The sequence below is a fragment of the Clarias gariepinus genome, chromosome 14, assembly GCF_024256425.1.
Source record: "Clarias gariepinus isolate MV-2021 ecotype Netherlands chromosome 14, CGAR_prim_01v2, whole genome shotgun sequence".
NCBI classification, from domain to species: domain Eukaryota; kingdom Metazoa; phylum Chordata; class Actinopteri; order Siluriformes; family Clariidae; genus Clarias; species Clarias gariepinus.
In genome coordinates this window covers 27,502,075-27,517,500 of record NC_071113.1, presented here as the reverse complement: position 1 = coordinate 27,517,500, position 15,426 = coordinate 27,502,075, and the positions used below count along the sequence as shown (strand labels likewise).

At 45.0% G+C, this 15,426-nt stretch overlaps 1 protein-coding gene across 1 annotated transcript in view; it reads right to left on the bottom strand.

Moving 5' to 3' along the window:
* Positions 1 to 366, bottom strand: part of LOC128541420 (GPI-linked NAD(P)(+)--arginine ADP-ribosyltransferase 1-like) — a 2,075-nt gene extending 1,709 nt beyond the window's left edge. The window contains exon 1 of the mRNA XM_053511826.1: positions 86 to 366. The gene's annotated coding sequence lies outside the window, so the exon portion shown is untranslated. The remainder of the gene's footprint in view (positions 1 to 85) is intronic.
* Positions 367 to 15,426: the final 15,060 nt, after the last annotated feature.

Sequence of the window (15,426 nt, the reverse complement as noted above, 5' to 3'; positions counted from 1 at the left end):
AGGAATATTAACCGGCTTGGGGAAAACCACTCCCACTGTCAGAAAGATTTTGTAAAGATATGTACAAGAATGATTTAAGACTCACCTTAAAATAAATCCTTGAGAATAAAGTCACCTGGAGCATCTATCACACACTCCAAAGAATACCTCTGAGACACAGCTGTTGGGGCTCTAGGCTTGCAATGGGAGGTAGTCCTTTTATTGACTTATATTCAAGCAATTACAACTTAATCAAAATGAATCAATGTAGGATAGTAGTGGATAACTAAGCAAAAAAAACGTTCAAAAGAAAAGAAAATAAGTACAAGAACCAGTCCACTCCAAATCCCCTAATCTAAGAACAAGCTCTAAATACATCAAAGCTTGTTTTATACCCTGGCTCTGTGACTTACATTCTTACAACATTTCTTTTATAGCTTCTTTTAAGCTTTGGTTTTACCATTTAAGGTCACAAACAGTTTGCAGAGATGTGGTTATCTGTGGTAACAATTAAGAAACACATGACATGACAGTTTGAGGTTCCTACAGTAGTGTCTCTGCAACCTACAAGTCTACAACCATAATAATAATGATTTTCCCTGGAACCTGTTTCAATTCCAGTTTTGTCTCAGGATCTTTAGGGCCAGGCGCAGGTTTAGGGACGTCATTTCTCTATTGGCCTGGAACAAAATACATAGAATGCACAAATGCATACTGTAGCATATGCCTTCTCAAGTCTTTACCAAAATGGTACAAGAGAGGTTATTCTGATATGATATATGTTATATTTATATATATGATACCTGAGCATTGTTTCTGACCATGTCCATCCCTTTATGACTACCATGTACCCATCCTCTGATGGCTACTTCCAGCAGGATAATGCACCATGTCACAAAGCTCGAATCATTTCAAATTGGTTTCTTGAACATGACAATGAGTTCACTTTACTAAAATGGCCCCCACAGTCACCAGATCTCAACCCAATAGAGCATCTTTGGGATTTCTAAAGAATGCTTTCAGCACCTTGTTGAATCAATGCCACGTAGAATTAGGGTAGTTCTGAAGGTGAAAGGGGGTCAAACACCGTATTAGTATGGTGTTCCTAATAATCCTTTAGGTGAGTGTATATCAAGGAATATAATAAAACTATGAGGCAAATTCCCAAAATGAATTGTTGATTGACTTGCTGTAAGAATGTATTGAATGTAAATCAGACCAACATCTTAACAAAGAGTCAGTTTTACACTGTGTACTGTGTATAATGTGCATCATTAGAATATGCTAATGATGGAGTTGCAGAAGTTTAACATATTTTTTCAAATCTTATACCTTTTGGATTTTCATGGTTTTCTGCATTAATTTGTCATAAAATGTGATCTGTCAAGAGTATTGACAAATATATTGAGTCTTAAATTAATAACACCAAAACTTTTTGGTCTTTCATGTGTTTAATAAACATCCCCCTTCAATGTTCAAAATGGTAGTGAAAAAAGTGAACCCTTGGAAACTGCTTAAATTTTTATTATTTTTTTTAACCGCTTGATAACCGCATAGCTTTGGTGCATTCTTTGAGCATTTGCCACAGACAAGCCGCTTACAGTCTCGCAGATATAAGAGGTTTTGTTCCCTGCACTTCTGCCAATTTGACACTGCCTCCTTTTCGCAGGTGGAGAAGGAGTTTCAGGTATAGTAAAGGTCGCTTGCATACCATTGCCATTGCCCCTGCTGCCTTTTCCGTTCCCTTTCAGGGGAACTTCGAGCCGCGTCACGAAGTGACAGCTATGGGGATTGCTTCCAGAAATCGCGTCTTGAAGACATATCTAATCAATTTCATATATATACGACGTCATCGCCTTAGCGACGCAGCCGCGTCTGACGTCGGCACGCGGAAGAGTATAAATAGGTGTCAGACAAACCTATTACAGCTTCCTTCGCTTCACAAGCAAAGACAGAACTCTGATCTTTCAAAAAAAAAAAAAAAAAGAGAACAAAACACGTAGACTCATGTTTACTAAAACAGGCACTATGTGTGCGGCTAAGCGCTGCATTTATCCATGCTCCAGGCTCATCGAGCCAGGTGATACACACGCTCTGTGTGTGATGTGCCTAGGCGCAGAGCACGCTGAAGCGGCTCTGACCGGGGAGGAATGCGAAAGTTGTGCTACCCTCTCCGGCGGAGCCCTTCGCACTCGCCTGCGTTTGTTTACCTTGAAAGCCGGCGACGCGGCCCCTCTCAGGCGGAGCGTGCGTTCGTGGGGCTCCCGCGTCGAGCTGGAGGAGGCGGCTAACGATAGCTTAGTTTCCACCTTCTCCGGTTCGGACAGCGGGTCCTCAGAGGTTTTAGATCCCGTGGGGTTTACTCCTTGCACCGCTAGCGTGCCGCTAGCGGCTAGCTCACCTCGGCATCTCCGAGTGTCTGATTCAGACATGGAGGAGGGGGCGGGGCCAGCGCGGCATGTAGTGCGCAAGTCAGTGAAACATGACCCCCCTATAGGCGATACAGACCTGCTTGAGTGCTTAGTTCAGGCTACAGAGAAATTAGATATTTCCTGGCCACAAGTTCAGCAGGAAGCACGAGTTCAGGGAAAATGGGGCGAACGCATCCTAGAACCGAGGATTAAACCTTCAAGGAAGGGTCTGCCTTTTTTCCAGGAAGTGCATAATGAATTAACACGTTCCTGGAAAAAGCCATATTCTTCTCGCGTTCACGGCCCTTTCACATATGATTATTCTAACCTGATTCAGGGCCAGGAAAGAGGTTATGGGGCGATGCCGGAGATCGAGGGTGATCTTGCGAGACATTTGTCTCCGACTTCGGCGTCGTCACTCAGGCCCCCAGTGCTTCCGTCCAGACCATGCCGTACATCTGCTAAGATCATTAGTACAGCTTATACGGCAGGGGGTCAGTCTGCAGCCTGCATGCACACTATGAGTCTGCTGCAAGCATACCAGGCTCACCTTCTGCAGGAGCTGGACGAAGGAGAGGAAGTTGGCCCGGATGCAATTAAGCAGCTGCGCCGCGCCACCGATCTCTCCATTAGGGCGGCTAAGGAGGCAGCACGGTGCCTGGGTAGATCTATGGCGGCCAATGTGGTTGCCTACAGGCATCTGTGGCTCAACCTGGCGTCCTTTGGGGAAAAGGATCGGAAGCTTCTGCTAGACGCGCCGATCTCGCCTTCCGGGCTTTTTGGCGGTGCCGTCCACGACGTTGACGCCACTATCCGGAAATCTCAGAAGAACGAGGCAGCGTTCTCCAGCATATTCCCTCTCCGAGCTGATTATGTGCAGGCCGCCACTGATCAGCCCAGCACCAGCTCAAGGTCCTCCCATCGTCTGACTCAGAGACAGAGTGTCGCTGCTCGTCAGCCCCCGCAGAAGCAGAAAGGCTCAGGCAGACGCAGTAGGCGGCGCTCTGGGCGGCAGCCCTTTTATGGCCAAGATCTACGCCAAGTTATCAGGGCCAGGAGCGCTGCCACAAAAGGCCCATTACCCTGATGGGTCCAGGTTGCGGCGGCTCCCCCGAGGGGTTCAGCGTTCATCGGCCCATGGGGCCGTTACTGCTTCTTCTCGGCGACCGCAACCAGGAGCCACGAGCTTGGCTCCACTCAGCTCTTCGGGGCCCCCATCACCAGGAAACAGTCCCGTCAGGCTGGTTCCTCTAGTAGAACACATGAACGAGTGGAAAGCTCTTCCAGGTGTGTCTCAGTGGGTTCTGCGTACAGTGGGAGAGGGCTACAGGATTCAGTTCAGAAGCCCCCCACCACGGTTCAACGGTGTACTAGGTACACTAGTGAAACCGGAGCAGTCCCAGGTGATGGAAGAGGAGGTGAAGGCTCTCCTGGCAAAGGGGGCTATCGAAAAGATCCCTCAGTCCCAAAGAGAGTGCGGCTTTTACAGCCGCTACTTCATTGTCCCCAAGAAAGGTGGGGGACTGCGGCCAATTCTGGACCTCCGAGTTCTGAACCGCAGTTTGAGGAAGTACAGGTTCAAAATGTTAACGCTCAAGCACGTTGTGACCCAGATCCGACCAGGCGACTGGTTCGTCACGATAGACTTGAAGGACGCGTACTTCCACGTCTCCATCTTTCCTCAACATCAGAAGTTCCTGAGGTTCGCCTTGGGGAGCGAGGCGTACCAGTATCGGGTGCTTCCATTCGGCCTAGCTCTGTCACCCCGCACTTTCACAAAAGTGGTGGATGCGGCCTTAGCCCCACTTCGTCTGTCAGGTATCAGAGTCCTGAATTATATCGACGATTGGCTGATTCTTGCCCACTCTGCAGAAATGGTGGCCCGTCATCGAGACTTAGTTCTCGGTCACATCAGAGTGCTGGGGTTACGGCTAAACGTCAAGAAGAGTGTGCTTACCCCGTCATGCATCACCTCTTATCTGGGCGTTATATGGGACTCCACTCGGATGTCAGCCCGCCTCACGCCGGCTCGCATTCAGTCACTCCTTCTAGCCGTCAGGGGCATCAGACTAGGCCGTGCTGTCACTGTGAGGAGCTTCCAGCGGCTGCTGGGCCTTATGGCAGCAGCATCAAGCATAATACCGCTTGGCCTGCTGCACATGAGGCCGCTCAAGTGGTGGCTCAAAACCAAGGGTTTCTCCCCCAAAGGAAGTCCGTTCCGCGTAATTCGGGCTTCATCCCGTTGTATTCGGGCGCTAGGGGTATGGAAGAAGCCTGGGTTTCTGTCCCAAGGCCCTGTTCTGGGCGCCACGTGCCACCGTGTGACACTGACAACAGACGCCTCACGAACAGGATGGGGAGCGATCTACAGGGGCCGCTCCGCACAGGACCTATGGAAGGAACATCAGCGCGACTGGCACATAAATGCTCTCGAAATGATGACAGTCTGGTTAGCGTTGAAATACTTCCTTCCAGATGTCAGGGGCCAGCATGTGTTGGTTCGCACCGACAACACAGCGGTGGTCGCCAACATCAATCATCAGGGGGGTCTGCGTTCACGCTCACTGTGCAAATTGGCGTCCCAGATCCTCCTGTGGGGCCGGGGCAAGCTCCTCTCGTTACGGGCAATGTTCGTCCCAGGGTGCCTCAATCAGGGGGCAGACCTTCTGTCCAGACAGAGGTTGTCAGCAACGGAGTGGCGTCTACATCCAGAGGTGGTCGAGATGATCTGGAGGGAGTTCGGGCGAGCAGAGGTCGATCTGTTCGCGTCTCGCGACACGACCCATTGTCCACTCTGGTTTTCCCTTATACAACCAGCGCCTCTAGGCCTGGATGCCCTAGTGCATCAGTGGCCACGCAGACGCCTGTACGCTTTTCCCCCGGTCGCACTGCTCCCGGCGGTTCTAGAGCGGGTCCGCCAGCGGAAAGTTCGGCTCCTTCTAGTGGCCCCTCGCTGGCCCACCCGGATATGGTTCTCAGACATAGTGTCTCTCCTGGACGGACAGCCTCTCCAGTTGCCGATCAGGAGGGATCTATTGTCCCAAGCTCACGGATCGATTCTCCATCCAAGACCCGAGCTGTGGAATCTATGGGCGTGGCCTCTGAAGGGGCGCACCTCATAGACGCTGGCTTTTCCCAGGAAGTAGTCAGCACCATACTTAGCTCTAGAGCCCCGTCCACGAGAAAATTGTACACTGCCAAATGGGGGGTTTTCACCTCATGGTGCAGGAACCGGCTGCTGGATCCCGCTCAGTGCCCTGTCGGGACCGTACTGGACTTCCTGCAGGAGCGGTTCTCTGCTGGGTCAGCCCCGTCCACTTTAAAGGTTTATGTGGCCGCCATTTCCGCATTCCGTTCCCCTGCGGGGAAAAGATCTCTGGGCCGTGACCCACTTGTGTACCGTTTTCTCCGTGGCGCGTGGAGGTTAAGACCTTCAGTTCACTCCAGGGTACCCTCGTGGGACCTCACCATGGTGTTGGAGGGTCTGTCTCGGGCTCCGTTTGAACCACTCACAGACAGTAACGAGAAGTGTGCAACACTGAAGACCGTCCTCCTCCTGGCCATCTCGTCTCTCCGGAGGGTAGGTGATCTGGAGGCGCTCTCGGTAGCACCATCCTGTCTTGACTTTGCCCCTGGGCTAGTCAAGGCGTTTCTACATCCAAGACCTGGATATATTCCCAAGGTCCCTACTAAAGTGACCAGGCCAGTGGTGCTCAAGGCCTTCAGTCCTCCACCCTTCCTGAAGCCGGAACAGGAGAGGCTAAACCTTATCTGCCCGGTTAGAGCTCTCCGTCACTATGTCCACGCCTCCTCGGCGTGGAGACGGTCTGACCAGCTATTCGTGTGCTTCGGCCCCCAAAAGCGGGGTTTACCAGCGACCAAGCATACGCTCAGTAGGTGGATTGTGGAGGCCATCTCCATGGCTTATGGTGCAGTTGGTGAAGCCTCTCCGCTCTCAGTCCGGGCGCACTCCACCAGAGGTATGGCGGCCTCCAAGGCTCTGGCTGCGGGGGCGACACCTCAAGAGGTCTGCGACGCCGCCGGGTGGTCCACCCCGCACACATTTGTTAAATTTTACGCCGTCGACCTCGACCCAACTCCGTCCTCTCAGGTGCTCTCGGCTCAGGCCAGGCACCTATAAGCATGGCGGAGTGGGCATTCTCGTCCCCATAGCTGTCACTTCGTGACGCGGCTCGAAGTTCCCCTGAAAGGGAACGTCTCTAGGGTTACGTCCGTAACCCCAGTTCCCTGAAGGGGAACTAGACGCCGCGTCACGTTGCCATACTTATATGCGCCTGGGCGCTTGTGAGCTTTCGGAAGCTGTAATAGGTTTGTCTGACACCTATTTATACTCTTCCGCGTGCCGACGTCAGACGCGGCTGCGTCGCTAAGGCGATGACGTCGTATATATATGAAATTGATTAGATATGTCTTCAAGACGCGATTTCTGGAAGCAATCCCCATAGCTGTCACTTCGTGACGCGGCGTCTCGTTCCCCTTCAGGGAACTGGGGTTACGGACGTAACCCTAGAGACGTTTTCTGTTGCGCACATAGCTCCTTTACCAACTCCAGAATAAATCTCCTCCTGCTTATGGTCAGCCTTTGAATGGTGATGATGATAATACTTGCAAAACATCAGCATACATTGGTGGGAACTTCTGAGGTGGTCAGTGATTGATGGCACGGTCGTTCGGAGGGGGTTGTGATCACACCTACAGTTCTTTTGTTTCTAGGCTGTCGGTCAAATATCTCTCCACTTGAAATGGAAGCACAAAATATATGGGCAACATGCAAGAGATTTCAGCATCTCGACGCACAGTATACTAAGCTGTTTATAAAGTAGACACTGTTTGTTTTTTCATTTTGTAATCTTTCTCGTGTTTACCTTGTACTGTACAATGTATATACATTTTTTTTAAAGAATTGCTGTAAATAAACTACATATGCAGTTAATTTATCAGAAAGGACATTTCTGTTTTTTGCAGGCTAAACTAAACTTCAGGGTCAAGTAATAGCAATTTTATTTGAAAAGTATATATATCAACAAAAATATAAATGCAACACCTTTGTTTCTGCTCTGATTTTTTATGAGATGGACTTAAAGATCTAAAATTAATTCCAGATACACAATATTACCATTTCTTTCAAACATTGTTTACAAATTAGTTTAAATGTGTGATAGTGAGCACTTCTGCTTTGCTGAGATAATCCATCCCACCTCACAGGTGTGCCACATCAAGATGCTGATCTGACATCATGAGTAGTGCAGAGGTGTACCTTATACTGCCCACAATAAAAGGCCACCCTGGAATGTGCAGTTTTTTGCTTTATTGGGGTCTGGGGACTCAGAACCGGTCAGTATCTGGTGTGACCACCATTTGCCTCATGCAGTGCATAACATCTTCTTCGCATAGAGTTTATCAGATTGTCAATTGTGGCCTGTGGAATGTTGGTCCACTCCTCTTCAATGGCTGTGCGAAGTTGTTGGATATTAGTGGGAACTGGTACACGCTGTCGTATACGCCGGTCAAGCACATCCCAAACATGCTCAACGGGTGACATGTCCGGTGAGTATGCTGATATATACTGATATATACTGAACAAAAATATAAACGCAACACTTTTGTTTTTGCTCCAATTTTTAATGAGAGGAACTCAAAGATCTGAAACATTTTCTACATAAACAAAATAACCATATCTCTCAAATATTGTTCACAAATCTGTCAAAATCCGTTACGATGAAGAACTGGAGTCAAGTCGAGACCCCATTGAGGACGACGAGCATGCAGATGAGCTTCCCTGAGACTGTTTCTAACAGTTTGTGCAGAAATCCTTTGGTTATGCACTCCGATTGTTTCAGCAGCTGTCTGAGTGGCTGGTCTCAGACGATCATGGAGGTGAACCTGCTGAATGTGGAGGACCTGGGCTGGTGTGGTTACACGTCGTCTGCGGTTGTGAGGCTGGTTGGATGTACTGCCAAATTCTCTGAAACACCTTTGGAGACGGCTTATGGTAGAGAAATGAAAATTCAATTCACGAGCAACAGCTCTGGTGGACATTCCTGCTGTCAGCATGCCAATTGCACGCTCCCTCAAAACTTGCGACATCTGTGGCATTGTGCTGTGTGATTCAACTGAACCTTTCAAAGTGGCCTTTAACAGGTGGCCAGTCTAAGGCACACCTGTGCAATAATCATGCTGTCTAATTAGCATCTTGATATGACACACCTGTGAGGTGGGATGGATTATCTCGGCAAAGGAGAAGTGCTCACTATCACAGATTTTGACAGATTTGTGAACAATATTTGAAAGATATGGTTATTTTGTGTATGTAGAAAATGTTTCAGATCTTTGAGTTCATCTCATAAAAAATAGGAGCAAAAACAAAAGTGTTGGGTTTATATTTTTGTTCAGTATATATATAATAGTTTGATTGACACAAAAATGTGGGGAAAGATTAAGAAACACACTGAAGCGGAATCTGAACGAAACAATGCTGATAAGTTTAAGCTTAGATTAATATATAAACTGATTAATATATTAAGATTAATATATAAACTCTGTGACCGCTGAAATCCGACAGACAGTGATTGGATGTTTACCGAGGGTTCAGGGGAGGTGTGTCTGCTTGAACTGTTATAAAAATTCTAAATATAAACAAACAAAATACAGCTATTTTTTCCTCAGAGGTAAAGGTAAAAAGTGAAGTTGTTCAGCAAAAAGAAAAAGAATAAAACAAGACCACATTTAAAACACTTAATTGTTTTTTTCCCTCTGCTTTTTTCTTCTTGTTCCTCATTTTCAATTTTTATGTAGGATTTAATTTCTAACACAGGATGGCTAGAATTTTAACAAAACAAATAATAATAATAATAATAATAATAAACTAAAACCTTATGAAATTGTAGAACCTATAAGCATGGAATTGCTATATCTTGGTCATTTGATATACTGTACATTTTTGGTTGTGTAACAAAGATTTTACAACAAAGTTGTGTAAAAAATTCTAGTTCGGGGAAATGAAATAAAAGATACTGATGTAATGCTCTTTGCCCAACCTCACAGCGTACTCGGAATACATGTTTTTAGAAGTGTTGACCTTTTATTATTCTTTTAAATAATCACTAATCCTATAAAATATTGAATCCCTCTGAGACACTGTTAAAGCACTAACCTTGCAATGGGGTAGTCCTTTTATTGACTTGTATACAAGTAGTTACAACTTAGGCAAAATAAATCAATATAAGATACTGTAGCTGTAGATAACTAATTGAAAAGTGTTCCAAATGAAATAAAAAGCATACAAAGACCAGTGTACCCCTAATCCTCTAATGTAAAAACAAGAACTAAATACAGTGGAACCTTGGATTACGAGCATAATTTATTCTGAAAGACGGATCGTATTCCAAAACACATTTAATTTAATTTTCCCATAAGAAATAATGGAAACTCAAATTATTTGTTCCGCAGCCCAAAAAAATAAATACATAAAAATAATTAACACAAAATATTGGGTAAAAAAAACAAATTAACCTGCACTTTAACTTTTAAAGTAAAAATAAAGGGTTACATTAAAGCCTGTTTTATACCCTGGCTCTGTGACTTACATTCTTACAACATTTCTTTCGTAGCTTCTTTTAAGCTTTGGTTTTACCATTTAAGGTCATAAACAGTTTGCAGAGATGTGGTTATCTGTGGTAACAATTAAGAAACACATGGCATGACAGTTTGGGTTCCTACAGTATTGTCTCTGCAACCTACAAGTCTACAACCATAAAAGGAAAATAACATAGATGTAGTAATCATCCACTAACAGACTGAGTCACTTTGATTTATACCTGGAACCTGTTTCTTCCAATTTTGTCTCAGGATCTTAAGGGCCAGACGCCCACTCAGCTGGCGCAGGTTTAGGGACGTAATTTCTTCATTGGCCTGCAACAAAAGACATAGAATGCAAAAATGCATACTGTAGCATATGCCTTCTCAAGTCTTTACCAAAACTCTACGAGACAGGTTATTTTTACCCTGCTCAGCATTTCTTCCCAAGTGGGTAGCCATGGCTCTAATACTCCCATTGCTCTTTCTTAGCTAGCCAATTAAAATTCATCTCAGTCCCTATTTGGATCCCTGCGGCAGCAACCTTGATATGAGTCTCTCCACCATCTCTGATTACATGAGTTGTCATGGAAGGAAAACATTGGGAAGGAAAACTGACAAATGTCAGTTTGTTTTTCTGTTTCAACTCTTTCTCCATGCAATGTCTTTCCACATACAAAACAGCTTTCTCCTTTAGATGTTTCATATCTTCCTGCTACCATCATCTCTTCAAAAGCTGTTTCCTTAATCTGGTACTATATACAACCTGGCATACAGTATATTTTATTTCATCAACAATTTGACATATTCTATCAACACCTGTATGATCTGTCATGAGAAATAAGATATGCAAGAAACCACATTTTTGAGCATTGTTTCTCTTATAATTGTACATATCGCAAATAAGATACCATTAAGAAAAATTGCTTTAAAGGTTTCCATAACTGTTTGCCATGTTATATACACTCACCTAAAGGATTATTAGGAACACCTGTTCAATTTCTCATTAAAGCAATTATCTAATCAACCAACCACATGGCAGTTGCTTCAATGCATTTACAGTAGAGGTGTGGTCCTGGTCAAGACAATCTCCTGAGCTCCAAACTGAATGTGAGAATGGGAAAGAAAGGTGATTTAAGCGATTTTGAGTGTGTTATGGTTGTTGGTGCCAGACGGGCCGGCCTGAGTATTTCACAATCTGCTCAGTTACTGGGATTTTCACGAACAACTATTTCTAGGGTTTACAAAGAATGGTGTGAAAAGGGAAAAACATCCAGTATGCGGCAGTCCTGTGGGCGAAAATGCCTTGTTGATGTTAGAGGTCAGAGGAGAATTCAAGCTGATAGAAGAGCAACTTTGACTGAAATAACCACTCGTTACAACCGAGGTATGCAGCAAAGCATTTGTGAAGCCACAACACGCACAACCTTAAGGCGGATCGGCTACAACAGCAGAAGATCCCACCGGGTTCCACTCATTTCCACTACAAATAGAAAAGAGGCTACAATTTGCATGAGCTCACCAAAATTGGACAGTTAAAGACTGGAAAAATGTTGCCTGGTCTGATGAGTCTCGATTTCTGTTGAGACATTCAAATGGTAGAGTCAGAATTTGGCGTAAACAGAAAGAGAACATGGATCCATCATGCCTTGTTACCACTGTGCAGGCTGGTGGTGGTGGTGTAATGGTGTGGGGATGTTTTCTTGGCGCACTTTAGGCCCCTTAGTGCCAATTGGGCATCGTTTAAATGCCACGGGCTACCTGAGCATTGTTTCTGACCATGTCCATCCCTTTATGACCACCATGTACCATCCTCTGATGGCTACTTCCAGCAGGATAATGCACCATGTCACAAAGCTTGAATCATTTCAAATTGGTTTCTTGAACATGACAATGAGTTCACTGTACTAAAATGGCCCCCACAGTCACCAGATCTCAACCCATCAGCATACATTGGAGGGAACTTCTGAGGTGGTCAGTGATTGATGGCACGGTCGTTCGGAGGGGGTTGTGATCACACCTACAGTTCTTTTGTTTCTAGGCTGTCGGTCAAATATCTCCCCACTTGAAATGGAAGCACAAAATATAGGGGCAACATGCAAGGGATTTCAGCATCTTAACGCACAGTATACTAAGCTGTTTATAAAGTAGACACTGTTTGTTTGTTCATTTTGTAATCTTTCTCGTGTTTACCTTGTACTGTACAATGTATATTAATTTTTTAAAAAGAATTACTGTAAATAAACCACATATGCAGTTGTATTACCAGAAAGGACGTTTCTGTTTTTTGCGCGCTAAACTAAACTTAAGGGTCAAGTAATAGTGATTTTATTTGAATATATATATAATAGTTTGATTGACACAAAAATGTGGGGAAAGATTAAGAAACACACTGAAGCGGAATCTGAACGAAACAATGCTGATAAGTTTAAGCTTAGATTAATATATAAACTGATTAATATATTAAGATTAAGATTAATATATAAACTCTGTGACCGCTGAAATCCGACAGACAGTGATTGGATGTTTACCGAGGGTTCAGGGGAGGTGTGTGTGTGTGTGTCTGCTTGTACTGTTATAAAAATTCTAAATATAAACAAACAAAATACAGCTTTTTTTTCCTCAGAGGTAAAGGTAAAAAGTGAAGTTGTTCAGCAAAAAGAAAAAAAAGAAAACAAAACCACATTTAAAACACTTAATTGTTTTTTTCCCTCTGCTTTTTTTTTCTTGTTCCTTATTTTCAATTTTTACGTAGGATTTAATTTCTAACACAGGATGGCTAGAATTTTAACAAAACAAATATTATTATTAATAATAATAATAATAATAATGAACTAAAACCTTATCAAAGTGTAGAACCTATAAGCATGGAATTGCTATATCTTGGTCATTTGATATACTGTACATTTTTGGTTGTGTAACAAAGATTTTACAACAAAGTTGTGTAAAAAATTCTAGTTCGGGGAAATGAAATAAAAGATACTGATGTAATGCTCTTTGCCCAACCTCACAGCGTACTCGGAATACATGTTTTTAGAAGTGTTGACCTTTTATTATTCTTTTAAATAATCACTAATCCTTTGAAATATTGAATCCCTCTGAGACACTGTTGGAGCACTAACCTTGCAATGGGGTAGTCCTTTTATTGACTTACTGTATATAAGTAGTTACAACTTAAGCAAAATAAATCAATATAAGATACTGTAGCTGTAGATAACTAATTGAAAAGTGTTCCAAAGGAAATAAAAAGCATACAAAGACCAGTGTACCCCTAATCCTCTAATGTAAAAACAAGAACTAAATACAGTGGAACCTTGGATTACGAGCATAATTCATTCTGAAAGACGGATCGTATTCCAAAACACATTTAATTAAATTTTTTTTGTTCCGCAGCCCAAAAAAATAAATACATAAAAATAATTAACACAAAATATTGGGTAAAAAAAAAAATAATTACCTGCATTTTACCTTTAAAAGTAAAAATAAAGGGTTACATCAAAGCTTGTTTTAAACCCTGGCTCTGTGTCTTACTGTACATTCTTACAACATTTCTTTCATAACTTCTTTTAAGCTTTCGTTTTACTATTTAAGGTCATAAACAGTTTGCAGAGATGTGGTCATCTGTGGTAACAATTAAGAAACACATGACATGACAGTTTGGGTTCCTACAGTATTGTCTCTGCAACCTACAAGTCTACAACCATAAAAGGAAAATAACATAGATGTAGTAATCATCCACTAACAGACTGAGTCACTTTGATTTTTACCTGGAACCTGTTTCTTCCATTTTTGTCTCAGGATCTTAAGGGCCAGACGCCCACTCAGCTGGCGCAGGTTTAGGGACGTCGTTTCTCTATTGGCCTGGAACAAAAGACATAGGATGCAAAAATGCATACTGTAGCATATGCCTTCTCAAGTCTTTACCAAAACTCTACGAGACAGGTTATTTTTACCCTGCCTAGCATTTCTCCCCAAGTGGGTAGCCATGGCTCTAATACTCCCATTGCTCTTTCTTAGCTAGCCAATTAAAATTCAGCTTAGTCCCTATTTGGATCCCTGCGGCAGCAACCTTGATATGAGTCTCTCCACCATCTCTAATTACATAAGTTGTCATAAAAGGAAAACATTGGGAAGAAAAACTGACAAATGTCAGTTTGTTTTACTGTTTCAACTCTTTCTCCATGCAATGTCTTTCCACATACAAAACAGTTTTCTCCCCTAGATGTTTCATATTGTAGCGTTTTTCACCGCTAAGCAGGCACTTGGAGAGACGGGTGAGCTTCCTTGCTGCCCAATGCAAATGGCTGGGAGTAGTTTATTGTCCAACAGCACGTAAAAACAATAATAGCACATTCAATCACTTTATAAACACACATCTAACACACACACACACCCCTGGCCGAAACCCCTAACCCAAACACCTTTTCCCAATAGGGTGAACACAAAACAATCCCTCCCGCAAAGCATGATGGTAGCCAATCAAAACCCCGCCCACGCCACACTGCCCCCACCCGAGCTGTGACCGTCCCCGGTCACCATGGCGAACTCAGTCTAGGAGGCGTGGTCGGTGCTGGCGTTGTGAACGCCGGAGTCTCTTTGTGGAGGAAGGAGGGGTGCAACCGTCCTCCTGAGGCGGCCCGGCCTCCACAGAGTTCGATGTCTCGCTGGCGTTGGGCTGATAGGGAGCGAGTCGGTCTCTCACGACCACTCGCGACCGCCCCGTCAACCACACCCGGTAGACTACCTCGGAGAGCTGGGCCAGTACCGTGCAGGGCCCCACCCAGTGAGACATAAGCTTAGACGAAAGCCCCCTTTTCCTTCCGGGGAATACACCCAAACCTGCTCCCCAGTAGCAAAGTCTCGTCCCCGGCTGTGGGTGTCATACACGCGGCGCTGCTTAACACCAGCGTCTGCCAAGTGTCTACGCGCTAACTCGTGGACACGGAACAGTTTGTCTTTCAGCGAACAAAAATAATCCAACCCCGGCTTCGTAGGTAAATCTACTTGAGGAGGGGGGCCGAACACAAGGTCCACAGGCGTGCGCAATTCGCAACCAAACATTAACGCCGCTGGCGTCAGCTGTGAGGACTCCTGCACTGCTGTGCGATAGGCCAACAGCACGAGGGGCAAATGTTCGTCCCAATCCTTCTCCTGGGCGCTGGTAAGCACGGCGACCTGGGTGGTGAGTGTCCGGTTGAAACACTCCACGAGGCCGTCACTCTGCGGGTGGAGGGGCGTGGTTCGGGTCTTTTTCACCCCGAGGCGCTCGCACACCGCCGCGAACACCTCCGCCTCGAAGTTACGCCCCTGATCGCTGTGCAACTGCTCCGGGGCGCCAAAACGGCTGAACACCTCATCCACCAGCACTCGAGCCGTAGTGGAAGCGCTCTGGTCAGGAACATCAAACGCCTCCGGCCACTTGGTGCCAGTTGTCCATGGC